Here is a 23,522-nt window from a genome sequence, read left to right on the forward strand (position 1 = left end):
AACAGTGGGGTTTTGATGGGCATATTTACCAGGACTAGCTGCAGTTCTAAAGCCTTTATATAAATGCACATGGAAAAAAGCGCATTTTGAGTGGGGAAAGGCCCAGCAGGGGGCTTTTGAAAAGGCAGACATTAATTCAGGAGTATATGCAATTACATCCTACCATGCCAGGTCCTGTTGAAATACATGTGTCTCAAGAAGCTGATGTGGCTTTGTGGAGTCTATGGCAATTACAAGAAGGTTGTCGTCAACCTTTGGGGTTCTGGTCCTGAAGACTCACTAACGCTGAGGAGAGATATACTACATTTGAAAAGCAACTTTTAAGTGTGAATTAGGCTTTGCTTGGTACAGAAGCTTGAACATTGGGTCATGAAGTGAATATTTGATCTCCTTCACCTGTAGTATCATGGGCTATTGCACCAGTTAGTACTGGTACCAGTTCGACAGGACATGCACAGGAAGCTACTATACTGAAGATGAGGTGGTATACACAGGAGCATGCAAAGCCAGGGCCGCATTCTGTACATACATTGCACAAACAAGTGTTGAATGGGGTGGAAGGAGCCCCTGGCACTCAACAAGAGGTACAGGAAAATTTTCAAATGGGAAAATGGGGTGTGCCATATGAACAATTAACTACAAAACAATGTAAAATGGCATGGTTCACCAATGGCAGCCATAGTGTTCAAGGAAAATGGAAGGCTGCAGCATATAATCCTGTCACTTGAACCCAACTGGTAACAACTGGAGAAAAGGGGAGCAGACAATTAGCAGAATTGGTGGCTGTGTGGCAAGCTATTGATGTAATCCCCATAAATCATATCTGTCATATTTACACGGATTCCTGGGCAGTGTCTCAGGTACTAGTGCATTGGCTTCCAAAGTGGAAAAGAGATGATTGGAGGATAGGTACAAAGGATGTTTGGGGAAGAGAAATCTGGGAAAAAATTGCTTTACAGGATAGGGATGTGTGGGTGTTTCATGTTGATGCACACACAACCCAATAAATGGAAACAGCCCTTGGAAATGCATGAGCAGATGCAAAAATACCTAATGCTAATAAAGAGACAGAAGATCAGGCTATGGCGTGGTGGGTCCATGAAAATGTGGTCACGGGGGTTGAGAAGCTACCATAACATGGGCACAACAAAGAGGTATTCAGATGCCATAGATGGTTGCCCAAGCATTTGTGACTACCTGCGAGACCTGTACACTTTTCAAACAGCGGGAGGTGGTCTCCCAACCATTAGGCCAAATCAAGCGGGGAATGGTAGGGGGAGAAGTGTGGCAATTAGACTATATAGTTGCAGCCAGATGTGCTAATCCATGTAACCCACAATACCAACGTGATTTGTTTGTTATACTTGTCCCTGCTTCTATTGCTAAACAGCTATGTATTTTAAATCCTTTACAGAGCACAGAGAAAGAACTAATCTTAGGGACTGAGAATCTCCCACCAACAGGTTACTTTATCTCCTGGGCCACTGGTCACAATAGTTCATGTGTGGCACATTGTCCCACAAGAACAATTTGTCCACAGGTTTCCTGGTGATCGGGCATGGTACATACAAACTGACACTCAAGTGCCCATAACAGTGGAAGTTATAGCAGCCGATGATTCACATGGCGTTACCATTGCACTGCCTGGAGAACCAGAGTGGAAGCATGTCACAATGAAACACCTGAAGCAGAGACAGGTGTGTGTGTGGGGGTACTCTGTCACGTTTTGTATATCCACAGAGCCATTGTTTACATGGTGCCCCAACCAAGGAATATGTTTGTATCACTCTGGATAATGCAACAGGACAGGAACATATCTGCCACAGTGTTATCACACTGAGCAACCTTTTCCCGACATACTTGACAGGAATGCCTCTCACAGAAAATGAATCAGGCCACTTTTGCAAATGATTCCAGTATCCTGGATGATTGAGTTTTTCTGTTTGAGCTCTCTGCGATAGTAAGGCAATCCATTTATTCCATGTAGCATCAGTAGAATGAGGAAGGGAAGATTCTCTGCCTGTGTACATAAAACCCAGTACAGGTAATTGGGGCACCAGGCAGAGATGTGCTTCAGTAGTAATCACTTCTGAAGCAGCTCTAACTCCTTTGTATGCAGCAAGTATCTCTTTTTCAGTGTCTGTGAAGTTTGTAGTGAAATGAGGCAACCAGGTGCCACTAATTACCAGGTAGTGGGCATGAGCTTGTGTTAAGCCCACTTGTGCCTGATTAAGGCGGGCCCCAACTGCGCATGAGCAGGACTGGGGGGCCAATAAAAGGTGAGCTTCCAAACACAGGCTCAGCTCACTCCTGAGCATGCCAGCAGAGGGGTTAGTTGAATCTGGAGCAGTAGCACCGAGCCAGGCTAACCAATCCTAAGGGCAGCTAACTCAGGGCACTGTCTGTGTACTTCTGCTGGAACGCCTGTTGGACCTTGGAGCGCCGTGCCTTAAGAGAGGTTTGTCTTGCAACAGTAGGTGGCATCATAGCCTTTGTAATTCCGACCCCAAAATCCTAGAGGTCGACCCCGAGTCTCTCCTGGAGCTTTCTGCCAGAGGCTCCGTGTAGGACCATCACTCCTGGCTACGATGTAGAGAATATTTTCAATGTCTGGCCCTGTTCAAATTGGTCCAGGGCCAGTGCCTGCACAATCTCCTGTTTAATACTTTCAAAAGCAGCTTGTTGTTCTGAGCCCCATTTAAAGTTTCTCTTCTATCAGGTAATGTCATAGAGAGGTTTCACAATCTGATTATAAGAAAGAATATGCATCCTCCAGAAACCAACAGTTCCTAAGAAGGACTGAGTTTCCTTTTTGGTAGTTGGTGAGGCCTTAGCTGTTATTTTGTTAATCACATCCATTGGGTTTTGGCAACATCCATCTTGCCACTTAACTCCCAGAAACTGTATCTCTTGCACAGGTCCCTTGACCTTGCTTCTTTTTATGATAAAACCAGCCTTTGGAAGAATTTTGATTATCTTCTTACCTTTCTTGAAGACTTCTTTTGGTGTGTCACCTCACACAATGATGTCATCAATGTACTATAGATGTTCTGGAGCTCCACCCTTTTCCAGGGTATTTTGGATCAGTCCATGGTGTAGTGTAATGAGGCAACCAGGTGCCACTAATTGCCAGGGAGTGAGCATGAGCTTGTGTCAAGCCCACCTGTGCCCAATTAGGGTGGGCCCCCACTGCACATGAGCAGGACCAGGGGGCCAATAAAAGGTGAGGCCTGAGACACAGGCGGGGCTCAGTCCTGAGCTAGCCAGCAGAGAGATCAGTCGCTCTCAGAGTGACAGCACCGATCCAGGCTAGTCAGCCCTGTGGCCTATAGGCTCGGAGTACTGTTCGTGAGTCTCTGCTGGAACACCTGGTTGGACCTTGAAGCGCCGTACCCTAAAAGAGGTTCGTCTTGCTACATCTGGTGGAGAATGCAGGCATAGACCTCGGTCTAGCCTGTGCTCAGACAAATCAGAAAAAAGGGATCCAGTCCGGCGCAAACTAGCATTAACAGAAAACCCAAGGAGCCAAGTAAGAAGATCCACTACCGTTCCTTCCCTACCACTGATTGACCAAGGAAAAGATGGGATTGTCAGCAAGTACCCCTGTCAATGAGAAACTGGTGACACTGGCGAAGGAGCAAGAGCTCTCCTCCTCCCCGTCCTCTGCGGCCGCGTGGGAACTCTGGCAGAAGGTCAGTAACCTATTGGGAGACCTCCATACTCAAGAAATTAACAAAAACATAACTGGATTAGACAGTACCTGGGGAGTGGTGATCAATGCCCTAAAAGAAATAAAAGCCGAGGCGGAAGCTGCCATCACCGCCATTGCAGCACTCCCACTGAAAGCCAGCATTGACACTAGAGCACCACCACCAGAAGCAGGATCCGGTGTTGTCCCCACAGCACCTCCACTACCCCCCCCCTCCTCCAGAGGATGGAAAAACCCGGAAGGCGTTCCTAGGACTAAGGGACAACAGCCTTGCCATCAAGGGCGTGAGAGGGCAGCTGCACCATTCCATAGCCGAGTTTCTATCGGATATCGGGCCGGAGGAAGAAAAAGAAGCACCTGTTCCGAACACCGAAAGAAACGAACAAAAGAATGTGAAGATGCCAACAGCCCATACCCTTGAGATGGGCAGCCCCAGCTGCTGCCTGAAACCATCCATACTGCCACCTCCCAGCTCAGAAAAGAGTATGGGAAAGAAGCAGCCACCCCACCAGCTGCACCCATGGGCCTGGAGGACAAAATAAAAGCCCTCCTGGAACAAACAAATCAGGCCATGAAATCCTTAGAAAAAAGGATGACGGACATAGAACAATGCTCATCTTTCCATAAATATCGAGACCCACCCACCCTCCCTGATGATGATGATGATGAGGACATTCCAACCCCGCTGTTATCAAGACAGAACAACCAAGGCATCAAAGGTGCTGATAAACCCCGACCCGGAAGATGGTCTGGCTTCATCCGTGATGCCATTCTCGAAGGGGATTGGGAGGCCAGCACTGTTGCTTGCCCTGTTCTGCACGATAGCAATGGGCCACCTCAATTTGAACAGCACAGTTGGAAAAACTTACAGCAAGCCAAGAAGACGCTGAGAGAGGGAGGATTAAACTCAGAGAGTGGTCAGGCCGTCCTGGATTGGCTCTTCACTGCTGACACCAATTGCCCCCACGACTGCCGCAATCTGGCCAGGTACCTGCTCACCCCCTCCCAGCAGATTGTCTGGGCCAAGGAATGGGAACGCCTGGCCCAAGCAGAGGCAAACTGCCCTTGAGCACCCGGGGATCCACTATCAGGGATAACCGCTGATATGCTCATGGGCTCGGTACACTATGCAGATGTCCAAGTCCAGCTGCAGTTCCTGACTGTGCTCCACCACATTGCTGCGCACCTAGCCCGCCGAGCCTTTTACGTGGTTCCAGAGCCTACTCCAGTCCCTTCATTTACTGCCGTTAAGCAAGGGATGAATGAGCCTTTTCAACATTTTGTTGATAGACTCTGGCAGTCCATCATGGCTCAATCTGAGCTGGGAGCAGAGCAGAAGGAATCCATGTTTAAGCTGCTGGCATTTGAAAACGCGAATCCGAGAATGAAGTCGCTGTTCTCTACTTTACCAAAAACGGCTGACGTCTCGGAGATGCTAGAGGTGGCTTCCAGGGCCACTCAAACACAACAAAACCAAGGCAGGGCCAGTGCCTTTGCTGCCGCCCTGGAACCCACCCAAAAACTCCTCGCGGCAGTGGCGCAAAAACTAGACAGAAGGGAAAATTGATACAGAAGGAGAAATCGATCAAGAAAATCCACCCCTGTCTGTTTCCGATGTGGAGCCACAGGCCACTCAGCAAGAGCCTGCTCAGCTACAGTATGGTGTGACCGATGCCAGAGAGACAACCACAACAACCTGGCATGTAGGTCTACAAAAAACGGAAGGCTCAGCGCGCCAGGCCCCCGCGCCATGACACAAGTAGCTGGGCCAGCGCTCTACACCAGCTGCCCGCCCCAGCCACAAGGGGAAGCCTGGGCATCGATGTACCCTCAGCAATAGATGTCACGCTGATGACAACACAGGTTTACCAGATACCGATGGGAATTCATGGACCGATATACCAAGAAAACAGCACGCTTGGAGCCTTACTAATGGGCCGTTCTTCCACTGGAGTTGCAGGACTTATTGTGCTCCCAGGAGTTATAGATGCGGATTATACAGGGGAGATAATGATTACTTGCTTTACATTAACGCCGCCCCTGATAATCAAAGCAGGAACCCGGCTAGCACAACTGGTCCTCCTCCCAAAAATGAATCTGGGAAAGAACGCCCCCGTGGCACGAGGCAGTCAGGGCTTTGGATCTTCTGGAAGCACTCTGGTAACCTTAGTGCAACAGATGAAGACAAGGCCCATCATTATTGTAAAGCTGACGGCTGGAAAAGAGGTCAAGACCCTTTCCGTGATGATGGACACCGGGGCTGATGTTACAATAATCAACCTTAATGTGTGGCCTCGTCATTGGAAACTTATCACTGCCCACGATGCCGTCCAGGGAATAGGTGGTGGTTCCACCCCCCTTCAGGCCCTTAAACCCGTGCAATTACAGTTTCCTGAAGGACAAATGGTAACCGTACGTCCCTATGTATTGCCGTTACCAGGGCAACTTGGAGGGTTGATCGGCAGGGAAGTGATGAGCCAACTAGGGGCTGTTCTCTCCATCCCTGAACCCATCCAACCCCCTCAACATTTTTAATAAGGGCCACTGCAGAAGTGCCGCCAACTCCCAGACTGCAGTGGAAAACAGACACCCCTGTCTGGGTGGAGCAGTGGCCCCTATCCAAAGAGCGGCTAGAAATCGCCAACCATCTGGTAAAGGAGCAGCTGGATGCAGGACACATCCAGCCGTCTGTCAGTCCTTGGAACACGCCCATCTTCGTAGTTCCAAAAAAGACAGGAAAATGGCAACTACTACATGACTTGCGGAAGGTTAACAACCAGATGTGGCCAATGGGCGCCCTCCAACCTGGGCTGCCCCTCCTTACAATGTTACGTAGAGGCTGGCACCTTCTGGTAATCAATCTCAAGGATTGCTTCTTCAACGTTCCCCTACATCCTGAAGACACAGCTCGCTTCGCCTTCACCATCCCATCGATCAACAAAAGTGAACCTGTGAAGCGATACAAATGGGTAGTGTTGCCCCAAGGGATGAGAAATTCCCCAACGATATGCCAAATGTATGTGGCATGGGCACTCTCGCCGATCCGAAAAGAAATGCCGGACACACTAAGATACCACTATATGGATGACATACTACTTTGCCAGGAAGCCCCGTTCCCTGACAACTTCAGCCAAATATTGACCAACCAGCTGAAGACAAAAGGACTAATAGTAGCTCCTGAAAAAGTGCAAACACAATCGCCCTGGAGCTACTTAGGGTGGCAAGTCACTCATGCCATGGTGAGACCGCAAAAACTAGAAGTAATAAGCTCGATTAAAACATTGAATGACGCCCAAAAGCTAGTGGGCGAGCTTCAATGGATTCGACTCATTATAGGTCTCACCAACGTGGACATCCACCCCTTCTTGTCTCTATTGCAGGGCACGCAACCAGATGTGTTAGTGGACTGGACCGAAAACCATACCAATGCATTAAAACGGGTCGTCCACAAACTGGCAACCGGCTTTGCAGATCATCGAGATGCCACCCAAGCCATCGGAGTCTGGGTATGTAATCACCCCTCATTCCCATTCGCACTGCTGTTACAGGATTTTAATTGGCAAAAGGAAAATGGGGAACACCACCATGACAACCGTGACAAAAACCACAGTCAGAGCTCTCAGAAATCAGATTCAATAGCCATCTTGGAACGGCTATTTCCACCACACACGGCCCAGAAACGTATCTGGCAACAAACTGAGATAACGGCATTCCTGATACGAAAGGGACGACAGCGTTGCCTTGAAGTAGATGGTCAAGAGCCAGGATGGATCAGCATCCCTATCAAAACAATTGATTTTGATTGGTTGCTGCAACGCTCTACACCTCGACAACTCGTCTTGTTCGAATGCTCTGGGGAAATCCGTCATGGAGGCCCAAAACACAGGTGGCTACAGGCCATCAGCCAGTTCCATTGGATAGAGCGACCGATTGTTTCAGAGCGCCCAGTGCCTGGTATCACAGTATTCACTGATGCCGGAAAAAGGTCGAAAACAGCTGCCTGCATATGGCAGGATAAGGGACAGTGGAAGCAACATTTGATTCCGGGCACCGACAAGGACCACCTGCAGACTCTGGAACTAGTGGCTATCATTTGGGCCTTAACACAATGGCGACGTGTCCCCCTTAACATCGTCTCCGACTCACAATATGCGGTAGGAGTGGCGAACTGTATCGAGGATGCTCTTGTCAAGCCAGTACAAAACCAGCGGCTGTTGGAGCTCTTTCTTACATTACAGCATGTGCTGAAAATTCGCACACAACCGTGCTGCATCTTGCACATCCGCAGCCATAAAACGTCCTTGGGCCTAGGTGGAGGAAATGCAAGGGCTGACTCCCTGGTCAGCCTAGGATTACAGGGTCCCGTAAGTCAGTTCGCAAAGCCTCAAAACAGCCATTCCTTATTCCATCAAAATGCCAGGGCGTTGAAGCGCATGTTTGCAATTCCATGGGAAGATGCAAAAGGTATTGTTAAAGCATGCCCTCAGCGCGCACAATTTGGCCCTGCCCTAGGAGTGGGAGTCAATCCACGCGGGCTGCAGGCGGGAGAGATCTGGCAGATGGACGTCACCCACATCCCAGAATTTGGACGACTCAAATACGTCCACGTAACGATAGACACCTTTTTGGGCATGCTCTGGGCGACAGCTCAGACAGGGGAGAAGGGTTTACGTGTGGTCCGTCACCTGACCAATTGCTTTGCTGTTATGGGGGTCCCTCAAGTAGTAAAAACCGACAATGCGCCTGCTTATACAGGTAGAAAAGTCAAGCAGTTTCTTGCTACTTGGGGAGTAAAACACATTACAGGAATCCCTCATTCGTCTACAGGCCAGGCGATAGTGGAAAGAGCTAATCGCACCCTGAAGACATATCTACAAAAACAAAAGGACAGCAAAGACATGGACCCACAGATGCGGCTTAGCAAAGTGCTTTTTACACTAAATTTCCTTAGTATAAACCACGATTCCCAACAACTCCCTGTGTTACTCCACTACTCGTCCCAGAAAATCAACCGCATGCCAGAAGTCCAAATCAACTACAAGGACCCATCTACAGGTTAGTGGGTAGGGCCAGAGCCGCTACTGTTTACCAGAAGAGGTTATAGCTGTGTCTCCACAGACTCCGGACCTCTTTGGGTACCCAGTAAATGGACACGCCCTGCCGCCACTAGATCTCTAATGGACAATGGTGCATCATCCAGCACCTCAAACTGAATGACCTTGCCAAACCTGCACATTTGGACATCGTATAATTTTTCTTAATTGTTGCTTGTGTTCTTATAACTAAAAAAACCCAAAAAAACCCCCCAAAAAACCAACAACAACAAAAAACCCCCACAAAAACAAAAAAAAAAAACAAAAAAAGAGAGAGCAAGAAATTGTCACTTTTGTTGTATTTGTAGTGTAACGAGGCAACCAGGTGCCACTAATTGCCAGGGAGTGAGCATGAGCTTGTGTCAAGCCCACCTGTGCCCAATTAGGGTGGGCCCCCACTGCGCATGAGCAGGACCAGGGGGCCAATAAAAGGTGAGGCCTGAGACACAGGCGGGGCTCACTCCTGAGCTACCCAGCAGAGAGATCAGTTGCTCTCAGAGCAACAGCACCGATCCAGGCTAGTCAGCCCTGTGGCCTATAGGCTCGGAGCACTGTTCGTGAGTCTCTGCTGGAACACCTGGTTGGACCTTGAAGCGCCGTACCCTAAAAGAGGTTCGTCTTGCTATACCATGGCAGACGGTAGGGCTGTGTTTCCACCCCTGGGGTAGTTGATTCCAAGTGTACTGCACACTGCTCCAGGAGAAAGCAAACTGTGCTCTGCATTCTAGTGCTATAGGAATAGCAAAAAATGCATTAGCAATGTCAATAGTAGTATACCACCTGGCTGCCTTTTGACTCCATCTCATACTGAGGTTCTAGCATATCCAGCACAGCAGCAATTAGTGGTGGTGTAACCTCGTTTAGGGCACGATAGACCACTGTCAGCCTTCACTCTCTGTTAGGCTTTTTCACTGGCCATATAGGACTACTGAAGGGTGAGTGAGTCCTGCTGATCACTCCTTGGCTCTCTAGTTGCCGGATCAGCTTGTGAATGGGGATCACAGCATCTCTGTTGGTGTAATATTGTCGTTGATGCACTACTGAAGTAGCAATTGGCACCCGCTGGTTTATAGTTTTCAGCAACCCCACTACAAAAGATTTATCTGAAAGGCCAAACAAAGCATGCAGCCATCCTGCATTGTCAGTCTTAATATCTGCAATACCAAAGGACCACTGGTACCCTTTCGGGTCCTCGAAATCACCTCCCTTGAGGTAGTCTATGCCAAGGATGCACGGAGCATCTGGACCAGTCACTATCAAGTGTTTATGCCACTTTATTCCAGTGAGGCTCACATCAGCCTTCACAATAGTCAGTTCTTTAGATCCCCCCGTCACTCCAGAAATAGTGACGGAGTCTGTGCCTTTCTGATTCGATGGCATTAGGGTGCACTGTGCACCAGTGTCCACCAAGGCTTTATACTTTTGTGGCTCTAGTGTGCCAGGCCATCAAATCCACACAGTCAAATAAGTTCGGTTGTCCCTGTCCTCCACCTGGCTGGAGGCAGGGCACCTCTAAGCTTGAGCGCATACAACATTGTCAGCATGTGCATTCCTGGAGTTTGCATCCCCTGTACTCACACCTGATGTGCAGGTATCTTGAGTCACCAGCATATTTGAATTGGGTAACTCCACACTGGAGATTTGAGCAGCCCTATTCTTAGAAGGACCTCCTTTTGCATTTGCCTTACTCAGCAACTTACATACTCGTTCCTGTAGGACAGCAGTAGGTTTCTGATCCCACTTTTTCATGTCCTCTCCACACTCACTCGGGAGTGTCTATAGGATTCCTCTTATTAATTTCTGTTTCTCTCAATTCAGTCTCATAGGAGGGCGTTTCCTCTTAATGGCTGCAATGTGGGGCGTCCTCCTCCTAGCTGAGGAAAAAAGGGTAAACGCGGTTTCACGGCTGTTCCCTTTACAGATGAGACCTCGGCTCAATGAGGAGCTGTGACAGCATCTTCATATCCTCGTGCTGTTTTAATCACACCACCCACAATTCCATCCAATTCTTCAGGAATCCATAACATTACTGATAATGTATGGTTTAAAGGTGGTGGTGCAGCATGCACAAACCTTTGCATCATAGGCTTAGGACATGGCACATGATAAGGATCTTCAATGTTTTCATCAGTATAGATCACATCTTGTACAGCCAATTCTTCCAGATACCTGATAGCTTTTTCAAGTGTGGGTGCTTTGACCTGTGGGCAGTCTATTTCCTCTTTATAGGGATATCTCTCCCTTATAGCTGACAAGAGTCATCTCCATAGGCTGGTGGTTCTATCCTTTTTCCCAAATGCCTGATAAATACCTGCATCTTTGGCCAGGGATCCCAACTGCCTGGCTTCTCTATGAGTTAATGTTATGGTAGCATCCCCGTCATTCCAGCATTGGAGTAACCAAGAGAGGAGTGGTTCACCTGCAAAACGGCTGTAGTCTTTTCTCAGAGTACACAAGTCTTTCATGGAATAGGACTGAGCATATTCTTCTGCGTCATCCTCAGCTGTCTCTGCTTTAGCTGCTCTACAAGGAGAGACAGTATCCTCTGTTTCCTCTATCACTTGGTCATCTTGTTTAGACTTGGAAGGGTTAAGGCTCATTTCTGATTTCCATTGTTTTGCTTTTCGCCTAGTTACAGGGTCAACAAGTAACTGTGTGGGCTGAGGGGGAGAGGCTGTGGTGTCTGCAGCAGTAGCAGCAGCAGCAGCAGGGCTCACTTTCTGAACAGCAGCACTGTTTGTAGGGCTAGAGGCAGCAGCTGCAACTGTAGCAGATACACTGGCGATGCTCGCCGTCCGTGTCTGAGTTGTGCCCTTGCTTGAGGGCGGGCGAGAAGCATCTGTGGAGGCAGGAGTGGGGTTGCTCTCTGTACGACGGGCAGCTCTCACTCTCCGAACAGCAACTCTCAACCTCCAAAAAGGTATGCTCATTCTCATGACTGTTGTTTTTGTGTTACTCCTCACCAATATATGAGAAAAATTAACAACACCTACCAGAAGATTCAGAAATGAAATGCTATTGCCACCAAAATCTGGTGGAGTCAGCACAAAATACGATGGAATGGTATAATTTCCCAAATTAAAACTGAAAGTGTAATTACCAACCAAGGTTTTATCTCTGTATGAAACACCACTGCACCATGCACAATATACATCAGTATTGAGGACCATATTGCAACAATGGTTCTTGCAAGAACAAAAAGCAGCTCTTGCAAGAAATAAACCACATAGTAACACTAATCCCAGCTGCAAAAGCAGATATCACATACCCTGAATAACAAAGGTGTGGCACGATTGGTTTAATCTCTAATCCTGTGAAATTTTCAAAGGAAGAGGTCTGATTCCCACTCAGCAAAGCCATATCGGTGTCCTCCCAGTCAAGTTGGAATTCAAACTAATCAGGTAAATTAGTCAAAATTTGAACTGGGCTCGAGCTATTATAGCTCGGGACCCATGTTTGGTGCCATTAAATCTGTCACGGTTTAACACTGTCCTGGCAATTAAACCGAATGACAGATGCTCTCTATTAATCCCCCTCCCAGATAAAGGAAGGAGACAATAAGGAAGAGAGACTTATGGGTTGGAAACTAAACTACACAGCTTCAATGAAACAGTAATAATAAAAGGAAAAAAGTACTAAATATATACAAATATACAGGAAAATTGATACCACGTTCCTCCCCCCCTTTCCTCCAACAACTCTTACGTCACTACCAAGGCTGCCGGGCAGCCCTGGGAAAGTCCCAGCCTGGACTCCTGGAGTCAGGAGCAGTCGGGATCTGGAGGCAGGAACACAAAGCTTCAGGCTGGCACAGATCAGGACTACAGGCAGACGAACAGACCGAATCCTCCCAGGATGCCGAAGCAAACAGGGACAGGCGAAGAAGGGGAAGCAGGAAGGGGTTTTTGACCCTCATGATCCCTCAAATTTGTACTGAGTATGACGTATATGGGATGGAATACTCTTTTTGGTCAATTCTGGCCATCTGTCTTGTCCGTTCCTCCCTAAAGGAGGGCTGCAGGTATGACCTTTTTACTCCTTCTCTCCTTCTGGAGGGGAAAATGTTCCTCAGAACTGAGCAGTGTCTTTGGTTCTGCATACCAGTCTCTAGCAGTAACTATAAACATCGAGCGTTATCAGTCCTAGAAGCTAGAAACTTGCTGTTAATTTCAGCAAGTGCAACTACTTACAAGAAACTTAGCTGAAAGCAAAAGTACAAGACAGAAAATTTCCTTTATCCTGGCCCAAACTAGGACACACTGCTTCACACAATGCCAATTTAATGGTGGCTGCTTTGCAATCAGTCAAAAAGGCAAAATGCTTTAATTGTGGTAAAGAGGGACATCTATCGAGAGATTGTAGGACAATTATTTGCATTTATCCTTGGTTTTGAGGATTTCCCTCAGCCTATCTTGACTATATCTTGACTGATAGCTGCTATGCAGCATATGTCTGTCAAAATATTGAAACAGCTTGGATAAAGTATACTTCTAACCGTGATCTTTTGCAGCTCTTTTATCATTTACAGATGTTTGTACGCACGTGCTGTGCACCTTTTTTTATTACTCATATTCATGCACATTCCTCTCTACCAGGACCTCTGTCAGCAGGAAATGCTACAGCAGATAGTCAGGTACGAGCCTTTTTAGCAGATTCTGATACTCCCTTACCCATTCACCGTGCCATGGAAAGTCACTGTTTATTCCATCAGAATGCTGTGAGCCTGTGCAGGTATTTCCGCATTACTAGAGAGCAAGTTCGACACATTGTGAGTACTTGTTCTGCCTGTGCTCCCTACCTTGCTGTACCTCACCCTGCAGTTAACCCTAGGGGTCTACTACCTAATGATTTGTGGAAGATGGATGTCACGCAGGTTTCCTCATTTGGCCATCAATCTTATGTCCATGTTTCTGTTGATGTCTATTCAGGTTTTCTTTTTGCTTCTGCCTTAAGAGAAGAGGCTGTTCGTCATGTTATAACACACCTATTGACTGCTTTTTCTGTAATGGGCTTGCAGCGTGCCGTTAAAACTGATAATGCCTCAGCGTATACCATTGTCTCTTTTGCTTGGTTTTTTCACTCTCTTAATATTACCCTGATTACAGGTATTCCTTATAACTGTACAGGACAGACGCTTGTTGCATGCTGCCATCGGGACTTAAAGAATACGCTGCAAAAACAAAAAGGGGGACATTGGCTGGATTTCTCAGACAGGAAATTAGTAAGGACACTTTATTAAATTAAATTTATTTAAATTTAAATTTTTTAAACGTTGATACAGAAGGCCGTACAGCAGCTGAATGTCAACTTCAAACAACCTGTTTGCCACAGGCGCGAGTCAATTGGAAGAATCCTTTAACAGGGCAATGGAAAGGTCCTGATCCAATAAAGGTTTTGCTTGTGTCTTTCCAGAAACTGCAGATAAACCCATTTTGGTTCCAGAAAAGAATGTCTGAACCTGTGATGACAGGAGCCTTACAACATGTCACCAAATACTCCCTTCACCTGACCCTTCAGCCCAACAAACGATGGAGACGTCCGAGATCTCCAAGCCAGAATACATGGAAGAAAGAACTGCCAACGTGGGGAAATGTGGGAAAACAATCTGCGGAGGCTTAAGGATTCCATGTACGCATCAATATGATTGTATGAAATCGTTTATTAGCAACTTGCACTCACTTTATATAGAGAAGCCTTGTTTACACCATCTTATCAAGCAGGTGGCCTTGTACTCCAACCACACATACCATTCTCACGGAAAGATTCTTCTCACATAATTATTTTCCTCTTCTGTTGCCAATTAAGTTATCTCTTTCCCAGTAGCTCATTCTTAGAAAGCCTCTAACTAGGCCTCAATAACCATTAACCCAATGTGGCCTAAATTGAAGTAAGTCAGGATTGCTCACAACCTGTATATTTCTGAACTGTTTCCCCAACAGGGAAACATCAAAGCACTGATGGGTCGTGCAGTCAAAATGGTGAAAAATCAAGGTCATCCAGTGAAACCTGATTTGGTGCCTTTAGCAATGAAATGTTTCTCAAATGTATATGTATGGAAATCAAATTATAGTTAATCTTACATTATTGCATTCACTTATGAATTGTACCTTGCATCCTTTTATATTTCTATTGTCTACTGATCTTATTATTATCAATTGTAAGTAAGCTTTCTGTGTAACTATCCAAAATACTATATACTCTAGTTTTATTAATCATCAAAAACATCATTTATAAAAAATAATTGTCTTCATGTTTAGAAAGACAGCATGTTAAAGAAATCCTTCCAGCCACGCGCTGGACTCTGTCCCAGTCCCAGTCATCGCTGGTCAGGAGATGAAACAGATGTTTCCACATAAGGTAATAAGCAAGTCATCTTGACTTGCTGGTTGTTTAGTATATAAAGCTGTACCCCCTTGCAGACTTTGGATGCCTCACATACAGGTGGATGAACTGTGTAGGAATTTCCCACTTGCCGGGAAGGGTTTTCCAAATCCTCTCTGCAGCTGGGGCTCCCCAGAGACTGTGGATCTGGATGACGGTAAGGTATGCAAGTGATGATGTATAATAGAGGTTAGATGTTTAATGTTAAATTAAGAACTTAACATCAGGCTTGAAACCCCCTCACCCCCCAGTGTTCACGTGCATGCACACCAGGGGTTAACAACGTATTGGCCCCACACGACAAGATGCTGGCCAAGCGTCTCCTACCACAATAAAGGGCAAGACTGGGTTGTCCTCTGTGTTTGCCACCAAGAAGAACTTAGAGCTCTGCTGCTGGCTGCAGTCCAGTAGGCGTTGAGCAGTGGGGACACATGCCATACCAGACCTTGATGTGAGGAATAGCTTCCTCTGTTATAAGAGGGCCATCTAGGAGGGGAGGACAGGCCTAAGTAGCTGGCACAAATGATGGAGGTTGAAAGGACCTCTTGAGTTTACCCAGTCCACGAGTTCACAGGGAAATATGAGGCCTTTTTATCTGCTTTAAATCCCTTTCACGGTGGACTAGCCACATCATGTTTTTCCTATGTAGTAATAGGAGTTTTAATGGGCATTTTTGTTTGGTTTTTTAGAATCGTGACTCAGACCACGATTAACCTGGACTGGGGTTCATAGAATACAATTATCCCTTTAAAAAAAAAAAATAAAAAGGGGGGATATGTGGAGGGCCGCCTCAATAATTTGAGAGACCTGAGAGCTAGTGTAAAGGCAAGGTCCCATGCTGCAAAGCAAGGCCGACCAAAGATAGCAATGAGGCAAGGTTAATCACCAGAAAAGATAGTAAGGAATTTTGAGAACAACTTATCTGAATGATGTGATTATGTATTCTATTAACTTTTGGCCTTAACCAGGATGTTTCATTGTGGGAGAGTGCTGCATCTTGTAAGCAATGTCTGTAGCTAGCAAAACCATTATCTTTGTTCATTTTATATTGCTTATCTACCTTATTGTGATGCCATGTTTTCTCTGCACTATAAAAGAGCACTGCTGATGAATGAAATCAGACATTACCACTAAGTAGATGTCTTGCCCACCCTCAAACTTTTTTCTCTAATTTTTTCTTCACGGCATTCACAAGAATTGGGGTGTTATATCAGCTGCTTGTGCAGACTCACAACATCCATGAAATGCAATATAACCTCAAATTGCAGTTTCTTCAGGGAACCAGTTCATCAACCCCTCTTCTACAGTGTGTACAATGTTCAGCTCTCCCCAGTCAAATAACCCAAGGGTTACAAAAATGCCTCTGCCACCAGCACTTCCTGAAAGGAGATAAGGAATACATCACTCTTCTACTTTCACTAGAGATAATTTATATTTTATAGGTAAGTGCTTGGAAATGTTGGGTACAACCTATTAGCAGATCTAGATTCTGCCTAGAGAACACATTCTAATAGAGGAGGCCCAAATGCTTATGGACTACGCACACAATTTAATTTTAAGCAGATGAGGCAGATATGAACAGTGAAAGCAAAGACTGGATTCCCAGGAGAAACATAGATATATTGCCCAAGCATGCAGGAATGGAGTTAGGAAAACCAAAGCTCAACTGGAGTTGGAACTAGCAAGGAATCAGTGGGGCAGAAGATGTAGTGACCAATGTCATGGAAAAGGCTGAGGTATTCAATGCCTGGTTTTTACTTCAGTTTTCACCATTAAGTACAAAAAAAATTTCAAGCTCTAGAAGGTAGCTTTCCTTTTTTCTAAGCTTTATATGAAATACCCATTTCAATCCTGGTATTCCAAGCTCACTTAAAAGTTCTAGCATTCTGTTACTCAGTGGGTCTTCTCCAATTAAAATAGCATTCTACATTTTTAGATGCAAAACAGTCTGGAACAAACATTAGAGATCCATGAGAAACATGGCTTGATACAATAGAGACTTTATTGGGTTTTTTTCAGATTAAATATGCTGAAATAAGTTAATGCTGCAAATATTTTCACAATTTTACTAAAACAAAACTTTCAGTAGTAGGCTTTGGTGGGAATATATTAACAGCAATGAAGTCCAGATGCCAAAGTCTTCTTGCGCCTAACAATCCAATTTTAGATAGTAAAATTTATAATGGAAAATTATTCTTTATATTTTAATTAACATATTAAATTCTGCAGTTATTGGAAGAATGAACAGCTATTTAATCAAGTTGACACCTCAAATAAAAATCTCTTTTGCAGTCTGAGAAACACCGTTAGTTTTTTACTCCTAATACTGCTACATAAATATTAACTGTCTTATATAAAAGGCAGAAATTGAAATAATTTTTCTTTCAAAATTAATAGTATTACAGTTTTAAATATTTAATTCTGTAAACCCCAAAACAATTCAAATGTCGAATGTCTGCAACAGGAAAACAGATTTATTTCTTTCAGAAGACAATACACAATTTTGTTTTGAAAAACACAAGAAAACTAGCCTGAGTTCATGTCTGAAATATTCAGAAAAATCCTACTGTCTTTAGCATGTTCCAGTCATAATTTTTAAACAACACACTAAAAGTTAATATATATTTTTATAATTATAAAAGTTTTCTAGTTATTGTACAGTACACAATACAAATTGCCCACAAACTATTATTTATCTCCTTCCAATTTTGAGAGGACATGAGATACTAAAAGATTTAGCATTTTTCACACACACAAAAAAAATCACATCGGGAAATAGATATTTACAAAATCAAATACATTGTACAAAATACTGCCAGATTATTCTATAAAGATGCTTTCCTTAATTGTGTCTAACTAATTTAAAACCAGAAAAACATTACATTATGTCACATGTACAGTCTATGAAAAAGTTGCTTTCTTAATTTATATAATGTATGCAGTAAATAGGAAAACAAAACAAAAGAACAAAAATTCTATTTCTCCTAGTGTTATTACGTTTCTGTGCCTGTGGGACCAAATAATGTAATCTGCCACTTACTAAGTGAAATTTAAATGATGGCACTTTAAAAAAATATAGTAGAAAGTAAATGGAACCAAGTAAGTTTCCTAGAAGGTAAGAAAGCCCTGAGAGATGACAGAATTATTGATTGGCAAGCTCTAGTACTAACCTAATTACAGTTTACCACCTAAGGCAAAATTTCCCAAGTATATGAAAGGCACTCAAAGTTTATTCAATAGACTCATTACTTATTTCCTCTAATTCCAAATTTCCATTGAAGTTGAAAAACTTACTTTGGTACAAAATTATATTTTTCTGACACTTAAAATTTTTTTATTGGGTTGTTTAAGTATGATATTTATTGTTTCAATACAAAACAATCACTTTAACAATGTATTTGGGAAGTCTTATTATTTGTTTTAAAAAAAAAAAGAAAAAAATTTTGTAGGTATCAGTAAGTCAAAAGATGCTGGATTAGGTCCCTGGTAGACACCTATCAAGGTGAGGTCATCCCTCCACAGTCTTAATTTTTTAAAAATATGGTTTATTTTAGAGTAGTGTTTACCCAGTGCTGAAAGTTCTTGCAAGGAAGCACTTACGAACATAAGAGCATTCCCCCAATTCAGATTTCAGTGACGGTCATTTTGATGCTTGAAGTCTTCTTATGGACTTTTTTCTCTACAATGAATTTCAGCCTTAATGATTAATGGCTGCTCATGGCTTTTTGGCTGCTCATTGCCTGGACAAGCGTACACTTTGCTGGGTAAAAAAATGACTGGATGGCCAGGCCCAAAGAATTGTGGTGAATGGAGCTCAATACAGTTGGTGGCTAGTCACAAATGGAGTTCCCCAGGGCTCCATATTGAGGCCAGTTCTCTTTAATATCTTTATCAATGCTCTGGATGAGGGGATCAAGTGCGCTCTCAGTAATTTTGCAAATGACACCAAGTTGGGTGGGAGTGTTCATCTGTTTGAGAGTAGGTAGGCTCTGCAGAGGGGTATGAACAGGCCGGGTCGATGGGCTGAGGCCAATTTTATGAGATTCAATGAAGCTTAGTGGCAGGTCTTGCACTTGGGTCACAACCCCATGAAATGATAAAGGTTTGGAGAAGACCAGTTCGAAAGCTGCCCAGAGGAAAAGAACCTGGGGGTATTGGTCGATTGCTGGCTCAATACAAGCCAGCAGTGTTTACAGGGGCAAGAAAGCCAACAGCATCCTGACTTCTATGAGAAATAGTGTGGCCAGCAGGAGAAGGGAAGTGATTGTTCCTTTGTACTTGGCACTGGCAAGGCCACACCTTGAATGCTGTGTTCAGTTTTGGGCTCCTCACTATAAGAAGGACATTGAGGTGCTGGAGTGAGTCCAAAGAAGGGCAACAAAGCTGGTGAAGGGTTTAAGAGGACAAGTCTTAACCCACGGCTAAGGGGTTGTTTAGTTTGGAGGAGTCTGAGGGGAGACCTTATCACTCTCTATAACTATCTGAAAGGAGGTTGTACTTAAGTGAGTGTTAGTCTTTTCTCCAAAGTGACAAGTGATAGGATGAGAGGAAATTGCCTGTAGTTGTGCCAGAGGCGGTTTAGATAGGTAAAAATTTTTCACTGAAGGGGTTGTCAAGCATGGGAATAGGCTTCCCAGGTAATTGGTTGAGTCACCATCTCTGGAGTTATTTGAAAGACTAAATGTGGCACTTAGGGACATGGTTTAGTGATGGACTTGGCAATGCTAGGTTAATGGTTTGACTTGAGCTTAAAGGTCTTTTCCAATCCAAACCACTCTATGATTCTATTAGTTACAAGACTATTTTTACCAAATGTTTAATTACTCAGGGCTTCCAACCCCAACATTTTATATGCTGGGTTTCTTTTTTTTATAATAAAAAAAAATTCATAATAAACTAAAAGAGTTTAAATGATCAAACTATGACATATTTTCCTCAAACAAAAGCTAGGCAGTCACTTTGTAAGTGGCTTATGGTAAAATTGGTAAATTCAGGTCTGCTGGCATATAAAATCACTAGCAGAAATGTTCAAGGCATGCAAACTGGGCATTTATAATAAATTATGAATAAAATATTGTTACATTAAAACTCTGAGTATTGTATTTTTATTAACTGACTAAAAATCTTTACAACTTACTTGCACTATACTATTGATGTAATTCCACTAAACAATATAATGAGACTTTTTTTTCATTCAGCTAGATTTGAATAAATACATCTGCACCTAGTGCTGCTGTTGGTACTGGAAGGAACCAGTAGAAAAGTTCAGAAAGGTGGTATTTCTATAATTTTCAACAACTCTCGACTCATTTCTGAACTTTTTCCTTTGTTCTGGTAAGTACTACTCGTAAGAAAAAAGGACTTTTTTAAACACAGCAGAAGGCAGGTGTAGTTTCTAGGTGTTTGTGTTTTTCTTTCTAAATTCTGATATTCAATAATCCAAACTGCCTCCTGTTAGAGGAAACTGAATCTAGTGCCTCTGTTTTTCCATTAGTTCACATCACAGTGACTGAATGTTAAAAGTAAAATGAATACAAGTGTCCTTTTTGTCTATTTATCAGGTAGACTGCAGAAAAATTTGATTGAAAACATACCAAGGGTTCTGTAAAATTAGTTCTCTTATTAACTAAGTAGTTTTGATTTTATTTTTATAGTTCTTAATTTACAGTATTAGAATGTTTAAATATTACCCTATAGTTTTTCAAAATAGTAATTTTTTTTTAAACCTCCATCTTGTAAAGGTATCCTAAAGTAAACAACTTATGTTTGTAAAGTCAAATATTTGATTTCTCCAGGTATTTATGCAATTATGGAAACAAAATAGCAGAAGTAGTGTTCTGCAGCAAACAGCATGTTGAGGGCAGTGAATAATTTAGCCTAAATCTACTGAGACTTCTGTGAAAAAGGATGTTTCTGTCTAGTATGTAAATATTTAATCTAAGAATAAATATATATATATATATATATATATAGTGGGGGTTTTGTACTACAGGAACAATGATCTCCTGTTCAAAATATCAGTCAAAGGATATTCAAGTCTCACCTCTCAACAACAAATCCAACATTCTACCAATAAATGACAATGATAAAAAAAGATTTAAGGTTTGTCAACACAAAATTTGAAACCAGGCAATACATGCCAACAGGACAGCATAGACCACTCTATTTTAAAAATGGAAAATGCTGAGTGTCTCATGTTATTTTACTTGTTAAAATCTTATAATTCAAAATAAAATGATGTAAATATTTATCATAGGTTTGTATTTAGGATTTTTTGTGAAGGGTGCTGATTTCTAAGGAAAAATCTCAAGATGCAGTGATATTTGGTATTAAAAAATCTATGAGGATTCAGTGCGCAGGTGAATTAGAATGGAGCAGTTGGTCTCCTAATTCTGCTTATCCATTTACAAATAATTTTGTACACTGAAAAATGTTAGGACATCTTAGTTGATCTGTAACCATTCTTGGAGCACATGAAAGCTCTAGCAATAAATTTCTTTGCTAAAACATACTGTTCATTTCACATGCTATTCACCCATTTGGTATATATGATTTTTTAAAAATCAAGCAAAAGTCACACTAAATAAAACAAGAGACTCCCTAATTTTTTTATAGTCCTTTCTATAAAACTGATTTTTTATTCTCTGTGTGAATTTATTACTTTTATTTATTTTCACTGTTATAGCTTAGCAAATCCACGTCTGCTTTAAAAATAATGAAAATGCTTAAAATAATCCGAAAAAACCCAGAGATGTTTGATGTCAATTCATTCAGATTATATAAACTATAAGTTGTAATCATTAAAAAATAGCATCAGGCTGGCACCCTACCACATATACAAATTTAAAATATGCGCTTCATTATGTACCTGCTCATTTATTTAGTCTGACTTTTAAAAATTAAAATCTGACAAGGGTTTAAAAATATATAACCATGCTCATGACTAGTGTCCATTTACTTTATTAACAGCATTTGAAGTTCTTATTAAAGCTAGTTTTTCTTTTCAACTTCCCAAGCAAATTTTATTTGTAATAAAGTGAAATTCATCTAGCAACAAGAGAAAATATTTTTATTATCAATTTTAAGAGGGATATTACAGTCACTTAATAAGAAACCCCCATTTTTTTTTTTTGAAGACTATGTAACCTGCCCATAATATTAGGACATTTGAAAGTGACAGGCACACCTAGTGAAATAAATTTTAAGAGTTATTAAGAATACCAAAAAAACCTGAATCTTAGTGTCAGTTCTGTTTAAGGCACCATGTAATAGCCGAGGTACAAAGATCCCTGATGTACATTCTTAAATGGCAATGGTCCATCTAGCCACCTATTAAAAATCAATGCAATCGGGAATAAGTACAAGTAAAGTGTGCCAGTTATACTACATTATTAAATTTTTGTAAAAATTTAAACTCATTTTAATAATCAGGAAATATATTTTGAAAAGAAAATTATGCAGGTTGCTACATTCCTTACATTCTATAAATTTTCATTTCTGAAAGCAGCAGATTGAAGTAGTAGTAGGAAAAGTCCTGTAATAGAAATAATCCAAAAGTAATGTTTTCCTGTCTGTGTAGTTCAGCATAAGTAGCATGTACACTGAAAAAAAAAATTAGGTTACTTCTTTTCTGGTTCAATTTCTATCAACTGAAGTACTACTCAACAATGAAAAGCATTTGTTCAGTGGTCGCATATATATAATCAGTAGTCTCCAAAACCAGAGGATCTGGCATGCAAATAAAATCTGGAGTTGTTGATTTTAAAGGAAGCTTGTTTGGTTTACATGATGACCAGATAATTGGGCATGTCTACAGTGTTCACATTACCACATTGTTACAATTCTATCATTCTGCATTTGCAAATGCAGCAAAACCACTTCTTCCTTACAGAAAGAAAGCAGTAGATCCTCCCAGTCCTCTAGCATAATGAAAAAAATAACCCCTCAGTACTTACAATTTTAGCAAAATAGTGTCTTCGGTTCAATGAAAAGCACCTTTTATAACAAATTTGATGCATCTGCTGTTAAATGAGTATGCCTCTGGTATAAGTCAAAGAAAGCATGTCTTTTAATATTACACATAAGTGCATCTAATTAAAACCTTATGTATATGAAATCATTATGACAAATAATTAACATTAAAATATTTAAAACTATTAAAAAGATAAATTACTTTAAGAGGACAAAAGCATTAACATTAAAAGCATGGCAAAAATCTTCCCTTGACACTTGAAACTAGGAAAACTCATAATATCAAGTAATCAAAGTAAAATTATTTTGCTTACAAATATTTTTGAACATCTGGAAAAATGCATACACCCATTTCATTTCACAACTCC

This window comes from Calypte anna, chromosome W (genome assembly GCF_003957555.1).
Source record: "Calypte anna isolate BGI_N300 chromosome W, bCalAnn1_v1.p, whole genome shotgun sequence".
NCBI lineage: Eukaryota > Metazoa > Chordata > Aves > Apodiformes > Trochilidae > Calypte > Calypte anna.